This window comes from Trachemys scripta, chromosome 11 (genome assembly GCF_013100865.1).
Source record: "Trachemys scripta elegans isolate TJP31775 chromosome 11, CAS_Tse_1.0, whole genome shotgun sequence".
Classification (NCBI taxonomy): domain Eukaryota; kingdom Metazoa; phylum Chordata; order Testudines; family Emydidae; genus Trachemys; species Trachemys scripta.
The window spans coordinates 48,475,281-48,496,389 of record NC_048308.1 but is presented as its reverse complement, the minus strand read 5'-3'; positions in this window follow the sequence as shown (position 1 = coordinate 48,496,389).

Below are 21,109 nucleotides of genomic sequence, written 5' to 3'. Positions count from 1 at the left end.
GACACAACACACAGACTGCCACATTGTGCACTAACTTTTGCTTCCAAATGTCTCAAAGTGTTGCCCCAAATAGAGTTCTTTACAGTGGTATAATTTCAAGGTGACAAAAGGCACGGATATTCCGAGCAAGGTCTTCATTTAAAACAAAGGAAGACTAGGGTCTAACAAAACCCATAGTTGACAACTTGATTTACAAATAATGGCTGCCTATCTTTAGAAATTAACAGCCATGGTGAAACTCTAGCCAGTTTTTCCAGTAGCTTCTCTCAATCTGCTAAAATTATTTCAGAGATTTTCTGGATTGAGCTTCTGCCCATAGCCCCTCATCTAAAGCCCAGTTTCTAGCCAACGGTGGGTCATCTATTCCATTGTATTAGAAGGATCAGCTGTATTGGAGATCAATTCCTAGTTTTGGGGTAAAATATTAAAAAAAAAAAAAAAAAAAAGAGAAAATGTAGGAGCTTAAGTTCCATTCTCAAAAGTGACTTAGGCACATAGGGACTGACATTTCATTTACTTTCAATGAGAAGTAGTTGTCTATGGGTCAGATTTCAGATTGAGGCGCCTAACTCCTACTGAAATCTGGTCCCAAGTCTCTTCGAAAATGGCGCTTGGGTAAAATTTTCCAAAGTACCTCAGGTCTGCATACATGGTATCATATGTACCCTTACTAGCCCTCTTTGTACCTTATGTACACACTGAAGAAAAGAGGAAACAGAATCCTTTGATTCACCTCTAGATTGCTCTTGTATAGTGTACGAACACTAAATTAAATCCATCCTCTGGCTCTTTCTGTATAAAAAGTAGTGAAGCTACTTCAAAGCATGGCCATCCACTTCTGCAGTCTAGACTGCTTCACAGTAAACTGTATAAGAAGCAGTTAACCGATCTAACAATCTGCGTAATCCTCTTCCACAGCCAAGAGAAGACCATCATTGTCACAAGGGAACTTTTAGTCCCACCCCAGCTTTCAAAGCAGACTGATCAGGATCAAGAAATCTGCAGAATACAAATATTGCCGTAGATGACTGGCCAACAACTTCTCAATAGTCTCCTCCCACATAGGGCTTCCATAAGGAATCTAGAATTAAAGACGTTACCCACATTAATGTTTTGTTGAGAATACCTGACATCCTATACTGAAGCATAGTGGCACAAACAATGGAGCTGTTATTTGACTACTAGCTTTTATCAGTCAAGAGGTACACAGGTCTGTTGAATAGATAGTGGGCTAGTGCATCTTCGGCACTTGCAAAATGTCATTGAGCATCACTGGCTCAAACGGAAGCAGAGAAGCTCAGCTATGAAGCCATGTGGAGTAGCCCACAGCTCTCTCCAAAACTGAATGATTTAATCTGAAAAGTAATAGCAAATCTTTCACAGCAGAAACACTTAACTGTTTCCAGTTGGAGGCAGCTTTGATTAGCCACCCTGTGTATGTCTTTGCAGATACTATGTTTGAGTAGGCAAAGAAAATGGTATCTTGAATAGTCATGAGCCCAACAGAATCAGTAGCACTGCTCAAGTGAGAGAAGAGCTTGTCCTTTAATGTATAGGGCCATAACTTTTCCAGTATTAACCTCAACCACCATAGAATATGGACCACAGTTTTGAAGGTAAACTCTTGAAAATTCTCTGGATCCTTTATAAGATCAGAACTCTGGACAAATTAAAAAATCCATACTTCTTACCCCTCAAGTTCAGGCCTCTACACCTGCTGGCTAGTTCCCCTGATTTAGAGGATATCAGTCAACATGCCAAAGGCAGGTGAGTTCTGGAGAGACAGGGTTTGAAACCCTACACATCTTTACTAACACTAACATTCCTACTGATTGTGAGAACATACTACTCAGGTGAAGTTTTGCCAGATCAGGCCCACAGTAATGAAAAAAAAAAAAAAAGGATGGAAATTTGTTTTGTTTTCTGGACTTAATATTTGAAAACAAAGAAAAATTAGCTGTAAGATAAATGATTTCATCACTTTGTGTCTTGTAGATATAAGGATCTTGCATCTTGAGTAAAGACATACTATAAAAGGAATTTGGCAAACTCTTTACTGTCTGTGCCTTGTTAAACGCTGCTGACACTTATACTTTAATTGTACATGTGAACAGAAAAGGTCGGGTGAATCCTTATGCAAAAGCTATGCCAAAATTTCTTTTAGATAAATCTGTGAATAGCAATTTATGCATAGAATTTATTTTGTTGTATGTTCTCTGAATTGTTGGAGTCAAATTGCCATTATATAAACTATGCACCATTTGTTTTTAATCTGTTTACTGCAGAGCATATAATAGATATACACCTTAACGAAATGCGAGCTGGTTTTCAGATAGAAGAAATAATATGCTTAGGATTTTCATCAGTTCTGTTTATTTTTACCTATTCTAAGAACAAGTTTATGCAAGTTGTAGGACATTTCTTTTGTTCAAACATTAATGGGATTGTGATTATCATGCATGTTTCTAGTGAATAGTTTGTTCTTCCCTCTCCTTGAAGTTGCCATAAGGAATTGCATTGTACTATGAAAAAGTGTTAGTGAGAAAAAAAAGTTTTGTTTTGTTGTGTTTATCAGATTTTTATTTATTTTAATGCTTAGAATACCAGGTTCTCATTTCCTTACATTTGTTGCTTGACCTTGACTATATGTTTGGACCCGAATAACAATGTCACATGAGCACAGCTCTTCCTACCTTCCAACTGGTGTAATAGTCCAAACAGTTTTTCTGAATACAAAAAGTCCTTTGTTGGGGGCAGAGGGTTAATTTCTTACAAAAGAAACCCAATACACATAAGCCATAACCCAAGTCCCATAACCATAGTACAGACAGTATTTTAAGTAGAAACCCAGTGTCCCTCACTCTGTCTCAGCTCCTCGGTATGGCTCCAGCATCCCTCACTACACTTCACTCCCAACCTTCTCTGGCCCTCTGGCTTTAGCTCTCCAGCTACAAGAGCTAGCTGCCATCTCCTTCTGCTGTTCTCAGCATTCAGCCCCCTCCAGGCATGGCTTAAAGACTCAGGAAGGTCAGCAAGCCAGCCCCTCCCTTGGCTCCTAGCTCTCAGCCCTTTTCAGCTTCCCAGTGCTGACTTTGGCTCTCGAAAGTCAGCCCCTGATAACGTCTCCCTCTTTCCAGGGAGGAGCTGCAGAGAGCAAAAAGCTTTCCTCTCAGAGACTTCCTCCAATCTCCTAACTCACAGGTCTCTCTCACACGGGGCCCCCTCCCCCTCAGCCTCTCCCTGATCATTTATAGCTCCAAGTGCTGCCCTGCCCTCTTGATTGGCCAAGTGGGAACACCTGTTCAGGCACAGGGAGCTGGACCTGCTTAATTTAGAGAGGCCACTTGTGACATTCACTTTCCTTGGTCTTGAAATATTTACTCTACCTGTTAACTTATTTCAGGCAAAGGTGCACACACAGAGAATCGGTTAGAAATAGAGATTGAGGTATCTGCACTTTAACGTAACATACCTAGTATGGAAATACTTTGCTTTGTAGTTTGACACAGAGTTAGTGTAAACATCCTTGCAGCATTCAGTACTCCTCATATGGTGAAATAGGCCTGGAATAAATAAGGATTTAAATCCTATTGAAGCCAATGAGTGAAATCCTGGCCATTGATTTCAATCGGCACAGATTTCATTCAATAGGTTTTTAATCATGTGTTTAAATGCTTTGTTGAATCAGGACCTTGGTCTCATGTAAACACAGTAGCCTAGAATATAAACAATATTTGAAATGAAGAGATGTATTCCCCAACACTGGTATTGTTCATTCCCCTCAATGGATACTGCTAAACAATCATTACCAGTGCTTTGTCTCTTACATTTAGTGTCCTCCTAACACAGAGACTATCCAAAATCCTCTAGTCAAAACATCCTTTCCACTAAGAAAATTATACTCATTCCATTCAGTTAAAGAGCAATTCACCACAAGACCCGGTATGACCTGAGTCAATTGCAGTTTGCTATAGACATGCCAGGAGATAGTACAATTTGTGCTTGTTTCCAACAGAATCCATTTTTCTTTCTTTGCTACTGATCAATGGACTGTGATCAAAGTTAAATGCTGACTTTAAAGGACACTGCAACTTCAAAATCCCAGTTCTGGCTGAGAATTTTTTAAAGTAGCATTGTTACAGATTATGCCAAACATGGTTATAGATTAAAGCAAAAATATTTATATCTTTCAGTTTGTTTATTTGTGGGATTTGGCAAAACCTTAGTCACACTGTTTTGTTGATGCTCAGTTGCACTTCTGGTCTCATGCATTGGTATGAGGATGTTACCCTGATGCACAGATATGGGAGAGGAAATTCAGTGGATGCTCTTTCCCGGGATCAATAAGTGAGTGCTGCTCTTTCTGAGCCTGAGACCAAAAATAGAGCTAGGCAGGAAATGGTTTCCAACCTGGGAAAATTTGAGAAAAGCAAAAAATGTTCCCATTCAGTTTTGGGACAAAAAGTTGAAATCTCAAAAACAAAACAAAACCCTGATAATTCCCAAAAATTTTTAGTTCAGGTGAGTGAAAATACTCTTTTGATATCATTTCAGTGTTTACTTTTTCAGTTTTTAAACTATAATTAGTTTAATTTTCAAACAAAACACAATTTCAATCAAAAAATGAATTTTTCACTTAGAAAATGTAGAAGTGGGATGTTTAGACAATTTCAAAACTTTTTCCAAAATATATTCAAAGCAAGAAATTCACTGAAATGGGCCCTTTCCTGCAAACAGTTTGGGTTTCAATAAATTGGCATTTTCCAACCATGTAGTTAAAAGATTCCCAACTAGCTGTAGCCATAAGGATGTCTTTCTTTCCCCACAAAATCAGTAGAAGCCCCTGTTCTGTGTTTGGGATGCTATAATTCCTGGTGGATGAGAGCAGGGGGAAAAGCCATTGGGTACCTGCATATGATGACACGAACCCTCTTTAAATCTAAGGGGATTTTCCAGCATCGGCTTTAACAGCAGCATCTACTTGTTCTCTCTCTGTGTATTAAATGTCACCTGCCTACCCAGGTAGTGGAGGACACTAACTAGAGAAAAGGACACATGGAAGTTTAGCTTCTAAAATAGAAGAATTTCCATAGAGGACAGGGCCTCTCCATGACAAAGATGTCCTGAGATCTAGGAGATTGTTTTCAAGACCTCAAAAGATCTTTGAAGTTAAGAGCACTGTGCCCATTGCCTGTTCTGCAGGGGAGGCAAACAATCCAATCCTCATTGAGGATACACCTCTGATGATTGTAATTCATAATTCTCAGAGGTCCTTAGCCCTTTCATGGATGTCTCTATGAAAAAAAGAGCTCATTTGGCCTTGCGTATACAGCATGAAGAGACTCCTGCTAAGGTACTTTACACCTATATCAGTCAGGTAAGCAGTTTAACCCAAACACCCACAAAAAGTCTAGACTGGAGAGAGACAGATCTGCTCTCCCTCCCAGCAAGCTCCCAACTGTTAGCCTCACCTCCAAACCTTGCATCAACTGCAGGTGTAGTGGGGTGGGACTGACCGAACCCGCAGGAGCTCATTAACATTTTTTCCGGTCCACTGTGGGGTCTGTATATCCCACCACAGACTTGTATGCCAAAAATGGTAAAATCAATTGTATTTTGTCTAATTCTTTAAAGCAAGGTGGATTTATACCCAATGACATTTAATGTTTTCTATGCAGTGGTCTTATCCATTTATTTTTTTCATTACATCAAGGGTTGAACACTGCTAAATATAATAGCATCTTATTCTGGCTTTCTGGCTCAAAGCCCTATCCATCTTCATACCACGCAAAAGAAGACAGAGCCTCTTTTCTTTACTTAACAGTAAGAATTTGGAAAAATATTAAAAATTTAACAGTTATAAAGAAAAAAGTCACCCATGACTGCTCCCAGTGTATTCTTATAAACAAAAGGAGGGTTTGTTAATTGGTAGCGCTCAGAATTTAAATACAAAGTTCACCATTTTGTGTTGGGCTTCATCTTGTAGCCTCTAACACTTTCTCATTACTGATTATCATGATTTTATGCTCAGCAGTAGGAGACAGCTTCAAAAATTCCACTACTCTGAGGTACACATTCCCTTGTCATTACACACTGCAGTAGCTTCCCATAGTACTGTAACTTCTCCACTAATACAGGGCACTATTTTCAACTTTTACACTCATGCATGCATGTTCCCAGTATTCCTCTGGATCTTGTACACAGTCTCATGGTGCAATAGAGCAAAACATTTTTCTCCTTGAATATCATTCAGTACCACTGAAGATCAGAATTGCAATATGCCACCTTATCCTGGCTACAGTAGGTGCAGCAAGATTGTGTTGATTGGAATTACAAGTGTGATTGTGACAGTTACATTTTTCTACAAAGGCAGGCCAAGGGAAAAACCATACTTGCAAGATATGTGAAGATTTTTTTTAAAGTATCTCTTAATTTATCATGCAGCTCTCCCTCTTTTTGTAATTCCAGAGAAGAGAGAATTTGTGATCAGAGACCCTCAAAGGAGTTGGAGGCCCCTTGAGTCCATAGCATTTCCAGCTCAATTCCGAAGACAGATTTCTAGCACTAAGTGCTTCTAGTTTTGATTTAAAAAGTGCTGTGAAAAGTCTGGCCACCAGAAAATTTGGGCATTTCTGCTTCAGAAAATGCACAGGGACTCTAGAATAAAATGTGCTACGGGGAGGAAATTATCCACTATTTTTAGTCTTAGTGAAAGCTTTGATTCAGACTGGATTTTAATTCAAGGCAAAACAATCAATGTCAGTTCTTATTTCATTTGAACTAGATCACCCACTACTACTGTGAGAATGTCTTGAAAAGTCTAATTCCTGCATACAGCAGCAGCAATAGCCTTGGTTGAGTTACTGATAATCATCTCCACTTCATATGGAGAAATTAAAGAGGAGGGAACCCTTGGTTGCCAAGGGATTAGTTTTTTCAGACATCTGACTCTCCTCATACTTACTGGTCCCACCCACAGGACCACATTTCGTTGCCTATTGTAAGTTCATCTGCAGCAGGCAAAACTCATGTTTACAGTCTCCTTGGTAGTAGAGTCCAGGCATCAATGTGGGGTCATTTCAGGACAATTAAAAATTCATTCCAGTCATCATTATTTTGACTTTTTTGTAATTCCCTCTTTTATAAATGTATTTCCCCATGGACTTCAAGGAGGGAGGACAAAAGATAAATAGATATTAAGGAATGAAGCTGTGGACTAGCTCCTCAAGGGAATACAGACTCCAGAGAGAGAGGAGAACAAGGAAAATGCTATTTCTTTCTATTATTTACATAACCTGATTTTTGCTCTTGAAGTGGAAATTTGTTTCATTGTGATCAACTTTGATCACATGCATAAAAGTGATTACCAGAGAAATTTGCATTAGTGATTACTGTATAAGGTGTTTGAAGGCTGATTTCACTGAGAGAACTGGAGAAAAATCTGGACCATGTGGAATCAGTGTTACAATAATTAAAACCCCAAAAACTATTTAGGATGCGCTGTACCACGTGTTGGAGCTAACTGCCTAATCTTGTCTTCTCAAGCAGAAGTTACCTGTAAAATGGTGAGATAGCACTTGTATAGACACGGTAGGGTTTTCCCTCTTGATTGTATTTATCATGCAGAGAAGATAGAGCCTTCACTAAAAGGAAAAATATGTTATAGCAGGACCTGTCTCATCGCTAAAAGACAACAGCTTTCAAAATTTTCAGAACAAACATGCAGAGACTGATTAAGTTGTTTACCCACAAAATTTACCCACAGTGTTGACTGCAACATTGAAAATGCAGCTATGACAATTTAAATCGGCTGAGAATTTGGCCCAATAAGCAAAAGATCAACAGCAGGTAAATTGCTTCCAGTTTGAAGAAATGTTCTTATTCCCCAAAGCATCTCTCTTCCCTACTCCTTTCTTCCCTCTCCTTACTTTTAAAAGAGTTTACTAGTAAAAGTAAGTGAGCCCAATTCTGATTTCCCTTACACTGGTATCAATCGATTGACATTACTACAGATACTCCAGTTTTCTACTGCTCTATGAGCAGATTGAGGCAAAATACATATATAATTGATTTATGTTGCTACTTTTATGGTTATCATTAGCATTGTTTGAAAACAAGATTGAAACATAGGTTGTTTGGAAACTGTCACAGGATGGCCTCATATCAGCCCTTCTCCTATCAGCATAAAAAGGAAAGTGTTTTCTCATCTATACTTCTCCAGGTACAAGCTCAGTCCCAATTAAAGCACTTCCTATCTAAGGGCTTGCCTTCACTGCACAGGTAACTTGAATTCTGGTGTGAGTTTTGCCCCTAACTTGATTTCGATCTTCACACAAAAACCTTTAACTCCACTGTGGTGGTGCTTTTAATTCAAGCTAGCTGGCCAGTCAGGGGGTATAGCTTCTGCCTGAGTTGGCACAACTTGTCAGTTGCTAATCTAATCACTTTGAGCTGCTAATACTAACACTTAAGCTGCACAGCAACACTCCTTTCAGTGTGGCTGGTCTTGCTTGGGCACTGGCTAACTCCAGGGTAGATAATTTGAGTTAGCTCTGCAGTGAGAGCATAGCCTACGGTACAAAGGCAGTTCAAAAGTAAGCACTCCCTTCGGAGGGTGAAAAGCTCATTCAAAATACAGTCCCAAAGTAAACAGAAATTGTCTTATTTCATGTTTCCTGACCCACAGCCCTCTCTTCCTGGGATCAAGGCCATAATCAGCATCTTCTCCACTAGCCCCTCCCCCACTTCCTTTTCCTCTCTCTAGCAGCTGGCTCTGATTGCCTGATTGTTTCCAGCTGCCTTGACCTCCCACCTTTTTAACTCTTTTCTCCCTGATGTCCCCACAATCCAGCATAAAAAGGAAAGTGTTTTCTCATCTATACTTCTTGAGTGTCCCCAAAGCCCAGCCCCAGGGTCCTTCCAATATCTAGATAGCTACTATATCACCACAACAAAATGCAGGACACATTTTAAAGAGCAATCTAACTGGACATTGTGGAGCAGTTATACTATTCCATCTCTTCCACAGTTACCAGAGACCAGTAGGATTTATTGCAGCAGACATAGGAACTTCCTGATCAAGGAGTTTTCTAGTTGCTGCTAGACGCATCACTCATTGTATTTGTCCTCACACCAGTAGTGCCAGAATGGGGGAGCCAGAGGGCCATGGCACCATCACTTTTTAAAATGGGGGCAGCTATGCCCTCCCACTTTTTACCTACCATGAGGAGAAGCAACAGGTGTCAGGGTCTTCAAGGGGAAGAGGCGATGCGGGGGCAGGGCCTCAGGGGAATGGACCACACGAGGGCAGGGGCTCGAGGAAATGGGGAGCAGGGCCATGGTTCAGGTGCTGGTGGCCCCCACTTTTAGGGAGCTTCTGCCACTCCTTCCTCACACTATATGAGGTCAGAAGTGAGTTAATCTCTCTCTCTAAAGAAGGAATGAGAGAAAGCATTGTGAGTGAACCAGGAAAATGGAAAATCAGGGAGGACACATGTGAAAACTGCAGCAGGAAGGAGGCAGAGTCCTGTCTCAGTGCAGCTATGGCGCCCATAGTGCAAATGGCTCTGCTAGAGAAGTCTGATTTTGGCAACTCAGGCAGCTGGCCTCGCTGGATCTATAGATTAGAATGATCTCAAATTCTAGTTTAGCAGGGACAAGCACAAGCATACCAGGTAAATGCCCTGATATTTGCCATGGATGCTGCTGCTGCTATCCTGTGTGCCCATGACTGAGGAGAAAAGAAAGAATACACCAGACTGCAAGTGGGTTTTGAGGCCCATTTCATAGGCAAACAATTTTATACAGATTGGCCAAATGTAATAGAAGGCACCAGGAACATAGGGAAACAGCAGAGATTTATTACTGAAGTTCAGGGTCTTGCTGAACATTGCCAATATAAAGCATTAAAAGGAGAACTATTAATATTCAGGAGAGCTGTTGGCATAAGGGACCCCAATTTTTCAGCACAGCTTCAGTTAAGTCCCCATTCTCACACTAGCAAAAGTCAGAGTGCAAGAAACCACAAAGAAACTTCAATGTGACTAACATGCTAGCAGCATAGAGGAGACTGCATTGGACAACACAGTTAAAAAAAAAAGACAAATGTTAAAAGGGGGGAGGGATCGCTCAGTGGTTTGAGCATTGGCCTGCTAAACCCAGGGTCCTGAGTTCAATCCTTGAGGGGGCCATTTAGGGATCTGGGACTAGATGACCTCCTGAGGTCCCTTCCAACCCTGATAGTCTATGATTCTATGAAAGGAGCAGTCAGACCAAATTTACAACCTCAGAACAATGCACAACTAGCCACTGGGAGACCAAACAACCTTAATAGGAGGGTGTGAGACAGAGGTTCCTTGGCAAATGATCCCCTGTTCTTTGCAAATCAGACCTGACAAATTCACTACATGAAACACTTTTCTTACAGGATATTTATCCATAAAGAGTAGCTTGTAAAGTATCTACAGAAAGCGTGTAACTTATCAAGCTTCACCATCATTGTGAGATATATGTATGGATAATGATTAAGGAATAAGGTAACTACATTGAAAGTATGCTTTATGGACCTGAAGTAAAAATTAGTCACAGAGGATAGTATGATAGTATGTCTCAGTGATGGCCCATTCAGGCAGGGTAGAGTTGTCACTCCTCACTGCTTATTCAGGTGATGTAATGCAATGCTCAATTGTTTAGCCTTGCTCAATACCAAGACTTTCAGCAGGGGCAATTGCAAACAATCAAAATAATTCAAAGATAAAAAAGTGACCATTATGACTAAACAGGGATTCACCCTGTCTCTGAACAGAGACTAAAGACTGTTTCAATATAACACAGAAGGGAAAGAGGTCCTCTTAATCCTTTCACTGAGGAGACATCTTGGGGATCGGAGATGTTCTCATTAAAAATTGGATCCTGGTTCCTCTGAAGCCAGCCAGCACTGCAACAGACTGAAATTTAGGGGAAAATTTTCCCTAATATAGTAGGTTTTAGGGAAAACCTCCTATATTAAGATAGTTACCCAGATTCAAGTTTTATGACTTTTGTATTGTAACCATTTATTTCCATCATTCTTCTCTTGTTTCTAGTTAACTCTGCATTCTTTCTTAAATAAACCTTTTGTTTTATTATAAGTGCTCAGAAGTTCTGTGTGTTTTATACGAACCGTGATTTAAGGTAAAACCTGTAAAGTGGGGTACACTGCATCTTTAGGACATCTGTCTTATCTGTGAGTAGCCAGTGTTAGAGTTAGGAATGTCACGCTGTCTAAAGTGGCTCACGACTGTGAATGCCTTCCTTAGGGCAGACATCCCAAACTCGTGGTGTATTCTATAATTAGATTTCACCAAACTAGTAACAAATGTGAACTCTTGAACCACTATAACAGTCTTACCATGGAGTCATGGACAGTCTGCTTAGATTCTGCAGTCTATCTTGCCACCCAGACAAATTGAACCACATTTAGGTTGCTTCCAGTCTCAAGAGACCAGTCACTTACCCCAAATCAATTAGTACCCTAAATTCTACACCAAAGACAGACAATGCCTGTAGCCAATCCTGTAATAAACTATCTAAAGTTTATTAACTAGGAAAAAAGAATAAGAGGGTTATTTACAGGTTAAATCAAACAAACATATACACGCAAATAAGTTACCATCTAAATCCTCAGAGTGACAGAGTTGTAGAGATCTGTCAGTTGGTATTTCAGGGCAGATGCAGGAGGCAGCCTGTGGGAATCTCAGGCTTCAGTTCAGAGTCTCTGTCCCTTCAGAGTTCAAACAGCCAAACAGGGTGATTTCATAGCCCTCAGTATCCTGAGAACTGTCATAGAGACAAACTTGGAAAAGCTCTGGAAGATGTGGCAAGACACACAAAGCCACAACTGGTAAGAATGTCCATCAAAAGGCAGAATATAGAAGATCCCACAAAATGGGACATTTTGCTATAGCATGTAGGTTCACCAAAAGTAGTGGAAACAATCCAAGAGGGAGTGTTATAGAATAACAATGTGTCCATACTTCTAGGGATTATATGCTCAATAGGACAGACAACACACTGGTACACAAGCATGAGTCTAAATGATTGAAAGCTTAAATATAAAATTGATACTGTGGCAGCAGTCACTACAATTCCAAAAACAGATTATAATAGATCCCAGCATAGAAATCTGTAAAGCTCAAATAAGATTCTACGTGGGGATAAGTAACAATATGTTTGTGGCCAGTTCCTTGGAAAGTGAAGAAAGGACAAAGTTCTTCAACAAATAATAATATATAATACAATAACTGATAAGGCCCCTCCAGTGTTGCCAGTGATACAAGGACTACACCTAGTGGAGAAATTGGAATACATTAATGGCAAAAAGCAAACTAACGAGATGTATCTGTACAACTTCACAGGATCAGGGGAAAGCTACAAGGGAACAAAAAATAAAACAGGTGCCATCAGTGACTCTCAGCCCCATGTCGTATTCCTGTATCCTTACTAGGCAAAGACAAGAGAGGAATTAAATAGAATAGAAGATATCAGGGTTATTTCTCAGATAGAAGATCCCATTGACTGATATTTAGGGACCATTGTAGTACTGAAGCCAAATAGCAAAATCCAGACTTGTGTGGACATTACACAACTTAAAGCATGTGCAGAGAAAAACGTATTTCCCATAGGTGACAAGACATTAACTCAGTTATCAGAAGCCAAGGTCTTCTCAAAGTTAGATACTACAGCTGGCTTCTGGCAAATCCCATATTAAAGAATCGATACAATTAACTACATTCACCACCCCACTTGGAAGATTGAAACAATATCTTCCATTCGGCATATGTTCAGCATCAGAACATTTCCAAAGAGAATCTCTCAGATTGTGTTAAGTTTGCCGCGCATCTTTTTCTATGCAGATTATGTGTTGCTATACAGCAGAGACAAAAATGAACATAAAGCACGACTACACGCAGTGCTTCCAAAAAGCCAGCCTCACCCTGAATAAGAAATGTGAATTTGGAATGGAGCAGATAACACTTATAAGACTCAATTAGCAAACAGGAAATTCAGTCAGATTCATACAAACTGAAGGCATTACTTGCCTTACCTGAACTCCAAGATGTTTCTGCTGTAAAAAGATTCTTGGGCATAATAAATCATTTTCAGACATTCTTAAATTTATAGCTCATCTAAAAAAACCCTTAATGGGTACAATATCTGGATCTGAGGGAGCACTGTGATGGTCCTTGCTTGGGGTGATTGGTAGGGGAGCGTCTCCTAGTAGTCAGGTTGTAGGCCTGTGACATGCACAGGGGTTGTTTGTAGAGGACCCTGGGCCCACCCATTCCACCAGGCTCCAACCCAGGGTCCTTTGAGGGCTATCAGTGATCTGATAGCTAGGGATGCTTAAGGCTGCCCTCCCTCAGCCACTTGCTATATTCCCCGCCCCCCCCCTCCCGGCTGTCCTAAGGATGTTGTCTGGGCTAAGTCAGCATGAGGGTTGTCTGCTCACTATAAGGCACCTTCTGGTGACTGCATGTAGCAAGGTCGTTCTTTCTCGGGTGGCAACTGCCTCCTCCTGCAATATGGCCCACCTTCCTGGGCCACCTCAGCCTGAGGGCTTTCTCCTGCTGGGGTAGTCCAAATGCAGTAAAGTGAATTACTAAGCCTGGAGTTCATATGAGAGGGAAAGGGGAATGTTTCCCTTTCAGGCTGTCTCTGCATCAGGCCCTCTCTTCCCTCAGGGAGGGACATTTGAGCAATTGTTTAGGGAGAGATTCTGCCTTCCCTCAGCTCTTCTCTCCTGGAGTTGCAGATCTGCTTTCTTCCTTGGTCTGCTGCCAAATGAGCTGCTCCCCTGCCTTTGAAATCCTCCTCCAGTTGGTGTATTTGCTACAGGTGTAGCGGGGCAGGGCTGGCTGGGCCCAAAGTATTTCCGTCACCCAATGTGGGGTTTGTACACCCCATGACAAGCACACAATAAAACATATTTAATAAAAGAACCATCTTTTTTGGACAACTAGCCAACAACAGTAGTGGGCAGTGCTCATGCAAAAGCTGCCAGAAGGAGATCAGAAACCCATTGCATTCATATCAAGAAGCCTCACAGAAACTGAGCAGCAGTATGCTCCAGTGCAAATGGAAGCTCTAATAGTCACTTGAATTTTAACACAGAACAGACAAGCCCTTAGTAGTATTATTGGGTTCAAAATACTGGATGACGGTCCATCTAGGATTCAAAGATTTCAACTATGGCTGATGCAATTTTCTTTCAGTGTTGAACGCATGCCAGGGAAAGCACTCACTGCAGCAGATACTCTGTGTAGGCCTCTACTAAACAGCCACCGATGGAAGAAGAAAAAGCTTTAGAAAAAGTTGTCAAAGTCTACATTGACTTTGTTCTGGCAGTAATTCCCACAGCTGCCAGCTGAATTCAGCAAATTAGACATGAACAACTAAAGAACGAGACTCAGCTCTGCCAAAGAGGATGGGGTCAAAGGAGTCAGCTTCCAACAGACTTAATACCATATTGTTTGCTGTACACTTGTAGCCATGTTGATTCCAGAATATTAGAAAGACAAGATGGGTGAGGCAATATCTCTTCTTGGACCAAGCTTGTCTCCCCCACCTACAGAAGCTGGTCCAATAAAAGATATTACCTCACCCATCTGGTCTCTCTAATGCTATTTGGCAAGACCAAAATGACCTTCACATCGCTGATGGCCTGCTTCTGGGAGAACAGTGCATTCTCATACCTACAGTAGTGCAGAAAGAGATGATCTCTAAAGTCCATGAGGTCACCAATGTATACACAAGTGCAGGGCATGCACACAAGAATACGTATGGTGGCCTGGTCTGAGTAAGCAAATTCAGACTTCAGTAGAAAGTTGCAAGATATGTAACAAGGAAAAAAAATCAATCTATCATCAGAACAATTACTCTCTACAAAGCTACCTGACAGATCTGAGCAGCAGGTAACAGATTTGTTTTTTTCTGGAAAGGACACACATGCATTACTGTAGTCAATTACTTCTCCAGATATAGTGACTCAGCTATGCTTACACAGACCTCACCAGCATGTCATCCAGAAAATAAAATCAATAGTTGCAAGACATGGAATTACTGAAGTTCTCATATCTAATAAGTGGTCTCACTTTACCTCTGACACATTCCTAGCATTTGCACAGGACTTTGTATTTGAACATTGTATTAGTAGTCCCCTTTTCCCTCAGAGCAACAGGGAACGGTGAGCACAATGCAGATTCTGAAAAGACTTCTTCAAAAATCAGTGGACCTATATAAAACACTTCTGGCATATTAATCAACACCATTTGTATCTGGACTATCTCTGGCAGAACTTCTGATGAGAAGATGACTAAGGGCGCCCATACCCCTGCATTGATACTGCTTAAATTTAAGTGGCCTAACCAGCAGGAATTGCAAAATAAAAATTCGGCAGGAATTTGAAGTTTATTTTGAATTGTTGTATGTATATAAAACAAATTATAAAGCAATGCAATGTTTTTATTAGAAAGAAAAGGAGAAATGAAGTGGTTATAGAAGTCCTGGTGCTCCACAGACGCCATAGAGGACCAGGATGCGTTGCAGTGGGGGAGATTAATAAACATAGGAACTTCTTGGTCAGAGAGTTCTCTAGTTGTCACTTAAGGCATGGTTCTTTGTGTTTTCCTCACACTACAGACATGACCAATGTTCAAAATCCTATGGGTCAGATTTTCTGGACTGGCTGAAGAGTGTTTTGCATATATCTGGAGTGAGAGGTCAAAGCTCTCATGAATCACCTATGCATTGTCTCAATCCTGGGGCCATTGAGTTTCCAAAATAACCCCTCCCCCAAGACTGTTATTGCAATTGGAGATTAGAGATATGCAAGGGCACCTCAACCATGCCCCCTTTTCCTCTGACTGCACCCCCCACACCAGCAGTTAGAAGGAAGAGAGGAGTAGAAGCCATAGGGAGACTCCAGGTCTTGCTGGATTAATGGCTTGACCTACCAGAATAATGCAAAGCAGTCAAAGAATCAGGGCTAATAATACGTACAAAACCAAGCCCACCTTAACTAGAGTCAAGACCAGGATCTCCAGGATACATATCATCATAAGGATGGGTAACATAGGACAACTGGTTTTCTAGCTGGTTTGGATATGTCAGGGGGTCATTTACTCAGTGATTACAGATTTATTATCTGATATTCTTAGCCTACATACTGTTAACAAGCTCTTGATTGATCAAACTTTCACTGGACCAGGTCTGATAGTACTGAAGTATTTAACCTTACAGCTGCACTACTTGCTACAGTGGTAATTGTGGTGTCTGCTGAAAAGTGGTGTCCAGTAGTGTAGGGTTCTCCTTGAAACTGAGGAAATCTGCATTAAATAAATTATTCCCTGTAATAGAAATTCTCAGCAAAAACATTTTTTCAGCTGTCACCACAGAATATAAACAAGACAGATCGGGAAAAAAGAAGAGAGTCAACTGACTGTTGAGTAAATAAGTAAATAAATTATTTCACACATTGCTAATGTTCAGCTGTTTTGTTTTAATATTTAGGTAACTCCTTTCTATCTAAACTTGAGTAAAAAGGCTATTTCAAGAGCCTGAACTTTCTCAAGTTGATGGCCCTGAATCCTTTATTCTTTTCCCTGAACCATACAGGATCAATGTAGAATTCGGGTCTAGATTATGATTTGAAAGAAAAGTTTAGGGTATAAGGTCCAGATCCTCGAATCTATTTATGGTTCCTAATTTACATAGTACTGCTAAATATAGGTTACTTTTATGTTCAAAGGAACAAGAAGCTGAGGAAGATTAACAAGTAAACAAAACTATGAAAACACTAGGCTATCTTAATTTGGAGAGAAGAATAGGAAATTAACATATGGAAATTCTAGCACCAATATTCTGCTCCCTGCAAAAATCACACACTAAGAATGCTACACCTCTAAATGTTCCCAAATCCCTCAGAATCTGGATCAGTCAAATATACAACCACCTACATTCAAATCAGGAACATGCATTAGAGCTAAGTTTTTAGTAGGGTTGAACGGTTCATCTCCCATTGATTTCACCTAAGGTTGTCGGGTGCTCAGAACCTTTCAAAATAAGGCCCTGAGTATCTAACAGCCTCCATTCCAAATGGCCATGGAATGGAGGAGCAAAAGCTGTTAAAATGTTGGCAAACAAAGTGTCTGATGGTTCGGTTTTTCTAGGTGGAACAGATACAAGAAGGCTCACAATAACTTGTCTTTCATTAATTAAAGCCAATGCAAGATTTTGGTAGAACTTCATCCCTGGACCTGAAGAAGCCGTTGAGGTTACAAACTATTCATAAAGGTCTCACAGCATACAAAAATTCAGACCAGACCTAAGTTATTTCAAGATCCACCTCCTACTCAATTCTAGCTAAAAGATTCAATTGGTGAGACGTCTTTGTGACTATTTAAAGTTATCCATAACAGGAAATCCAGGTGGCACGGGCGTTGATGAATCTTAGACCTGAGCCCTTGGAACATAGGAAGTTAGCAACTGTCCAGCTGCAGGGGAAGGCCGTTTTCCTTCTCTGTCAGCTCTCTTTAGTGCTGACTGTTAAGAGAAGCTCTTTTTAAATGCAGGGTTCTGTCTTGGCTAAACTTCTGTATCTAGGTTCACGGTTCACGGTGACTGCTCTTGTGCTGTGCCCACCCCAAGATGGCTCCAACAATCTACCCTCAAATTGCCTCCTGATTTAAGGAAGCTATTGCTTCAACACTTCCCCCACACACACACATTTGAAGCCCAATGTGGTCAAGAAGCATAACAAGGAATTTAGGAATTAGTATGTCTGATTGTTTGAAAGCTGAAGTTCTCCTGAAAATAAAATGCTTGTCATTATTTGAAGAATTTTCTTCAAGCACCTGCTGCTTGGTCACAGCCTGAGTAAAGTTTCAAACAGTAACAGGAACATCTCCGGATGGGAACAACAAAGAGTTCTCGCCTTCCCATATGGAACGTGTTATATGATTGTGTTCGCACCACTTTTGAACAATTGATCAGTTATTTAGCTTCTACCACAAGCCCCATACGCTACATTGGTTCCACAAACCATTGACAATTATGGCACATTATCTAGCTAATTGAATTGGTTAAAGAGACCAGCTGCCGCTGGCTCTCTATTTTTTTAATAATACACATGAAAGGAAAGATTTTTCATGAAAAATTAGTGCTGAGTATTGCGAATGAAATAGGCAAGTTTGAAATATGTTTTTAAATCCTCAGCTGGAATTTCACAACATAAAATAACATCCTAATGATTAAGACATTTATATAGCTACATTCGCAATCATTATACTTGGAGATTTCATAAACATAAAGAGTGAAATTGCATAGCCACGCTGGGAATTAGTTTATAATCTATCACAAAACCACAGTGACAACTACTATTCAGATGCAGTCCTCAAGTAGAGATTAAGAGATCTCAGTTAACAGGCTAGATTGCAAGGAAATGAGGAAAGCCAATGGTTAACCTGGTATGGTTAAGTATGTTTGACCTATATAATGTGGAAGACAGCTACTTTGAGCTACTGAAAAAAAGTGGATGGTTACTACATTCCCACCCACATTAACTGGTGTCCAGTCTGCACTCCTACAGGGCCCCCATCTCAGAGGAGCTTCCCACCCCCGACAACTGGGGGGGAGGGGAAAACAAAAACAGAAACCTCCAAGTGGCATTACAACCCTGAGCATGGGGGGCACAGCACCACTCACTCAAGTCTGGCCTGTCCATCCCTCTGTTATGATGGAGGGGTGGCCGTGCCAAACCTAACCGGCATGGGGCCTCATGAGTGCCAAATGAGTGGTCCTGGGCAGTTGGGATTGGGAGGATCTGCCCTCGCCTGGGATGGGAATGAGTGCTGAGCCAGGTGTGCACCAGTGAATGGCCAGGAAGAAGCTGGGGACCATGGATGAGGGACTGGGGATGAGTTCTTGGTGCACTATGAGGTGAATGGGGAATATTGAGGAGCTGCAGGGTGAATAGGGAAAATTAGGGGGTAGTGGGGTTTAGAGCGACTGTGGGATGTTGGAGGTTGTGGCTGGTGGGGTTGAGGTGTTGGGGGCTGCTGTGAGCGGGACGTAGGTCAGGGCTTCTGGGATGTGTGTGGGGATGTCAGGATAAGTGGGGGCTGGTAGAGAGTTGTCAGGGTATATGAGGTGTGGGGTATGTTTGTGGGGGAGAGAGCAACAGTCTAGGGTATATATGGGTGGCAGATGTATGGGGCGAGGGCCCTATGCTGTTTAGTTTATGAAAGGTAGGACCCCCCACAATTTCCATAGTGTAGAGGGCCCCAAAATTCTTTAATCCAGGCTTGACCAGATTTTAAATAAAAGGGAGAAGAATTGAAGGTGCTCTGTTAATTTAACAGGGATGAATATATAGTAATCTTCCTTCATAGCAGACTAAATAGATCCTATCCAGACCTACTATCACTGGAAATCTGCACCGGGGCAAACCCTGGAGATGAAGTAATAGTATACATTGACCACATACATTTCCTGGCTTGTTTTAAGTCATGTTTTTGTCACAGATGTTACTAATGATACAGGAATTATTGTACTTCAAGTATCATTGGAAAAAACTTAATGCAAGAAATATTTTCCTTGCCAGGCATGAATTGATACCATATTGTCTTGCCATCACTCTTGTGAATTCTATTCCTGCCTGTGTGGAACTATAGCTTGATGGTATTGACATTCTATGTTCCAGTTTTATTAGTCTAGTTTGATGTCACAATTTCTCTTCGTTGCTAGTACTTTTCAGAGGCATAGAATTCTCATGCCTAACATGAAGGCTTAGAGTACGTCATTGTAGAAGTTTAGGCAAATCACCTCAGTTTACCTTTTTTTGTTTGTTTGTGAGCCTTTACTTCAATTGAAATGATAATCTGAATTCTACTTTATAGGTATAGGGCCAGTTTGACAAAAGCATTTAAGTACCTTGTCAGTCTGGCCCTTATTTCCACCTCTTGGAAAATCCATAGTTTGAGTGCAAATCCAGCCATTTCTAAGATACTTCAGTTATAATGCACATAAAGTGGGAAATGCCATAACAATTATTTGAAACATTTTCCTCTCTAAAGTTATTATTGCATTTCCAAGGCCTCAGTTCAGTAGAGCACTTAAACACATGACTAAATTTGTTTAAGAATTATGCTGAATAGGGATGGGCTGTTCAATCAGGGCCCAAAATCCTTAATACTCAAGACTTGACCTCACTACTTCAACTGGGGGCTGAACTGACCCCTGGCCTCTGCAGAATTAGAGCCACAAAAGTAGTGAAAAGCCACCTTTGCTCTCCCCTCTCCTTTGCCTTCAGGACCTGCATAATAGATTCCACAACTGACCAGATATTTCTCTGACCAAGTCTCAGCAATTGTATCTAACTCCCAGAAATTCTTCCTGAACTAGGTTGACTTCTGATGAATCATATGTCTAAGAATCTTTCTAAAAAATAAACAATCGGAACTTTTTTAGTGGCTAAGTTGGCGGTTTTATAGCACTACATCTTTTGAAGAGGTTACAGCAAAGGGAGAAATGTAAGAGGAGTGGTGGGAATGGATTGTGTGCTTGTGGGTTCCAGGAACCCAGAAGGCATTTCTCTATCAATTACACTGAAGCCAGAATATAAAGCTAAGGCAATTTACCTCCAAGAAGCAAGGTTAATGACATTAAGAATATCAAAATCCCCTCTTTCACTCATTCATTTATAAAAATTGTACTTCAAATCAGGGACGGGCAGGCATCAAAAAGCTTGATCTGAAATGATCATACTTTTCCAAGCTATCACTTTCATCACAAACACTTTCTTTTACTTCTTTGTCAGGCTCTCAGTCTTGCCCTAGGAAGATTTGGTATAATGAATAGAGGGTGGATGTAATGGACAAAGAAAGAAGACCCCTGGGTTCAACTGGTAGGTCTGCCATTAACCAACTCTGTGACGTTAAAAAGTTACTTACTTTCGCTAGAGAGACTAAGTGGGTGAGGTATTTTTTATTGGACCAGCTTCTGTTGGTGAATGAGACAAGCTTTTGAGCTTCACGGAGCTCTTCTTAAGGTCTGGGAAATGTTCTCAGTGTCA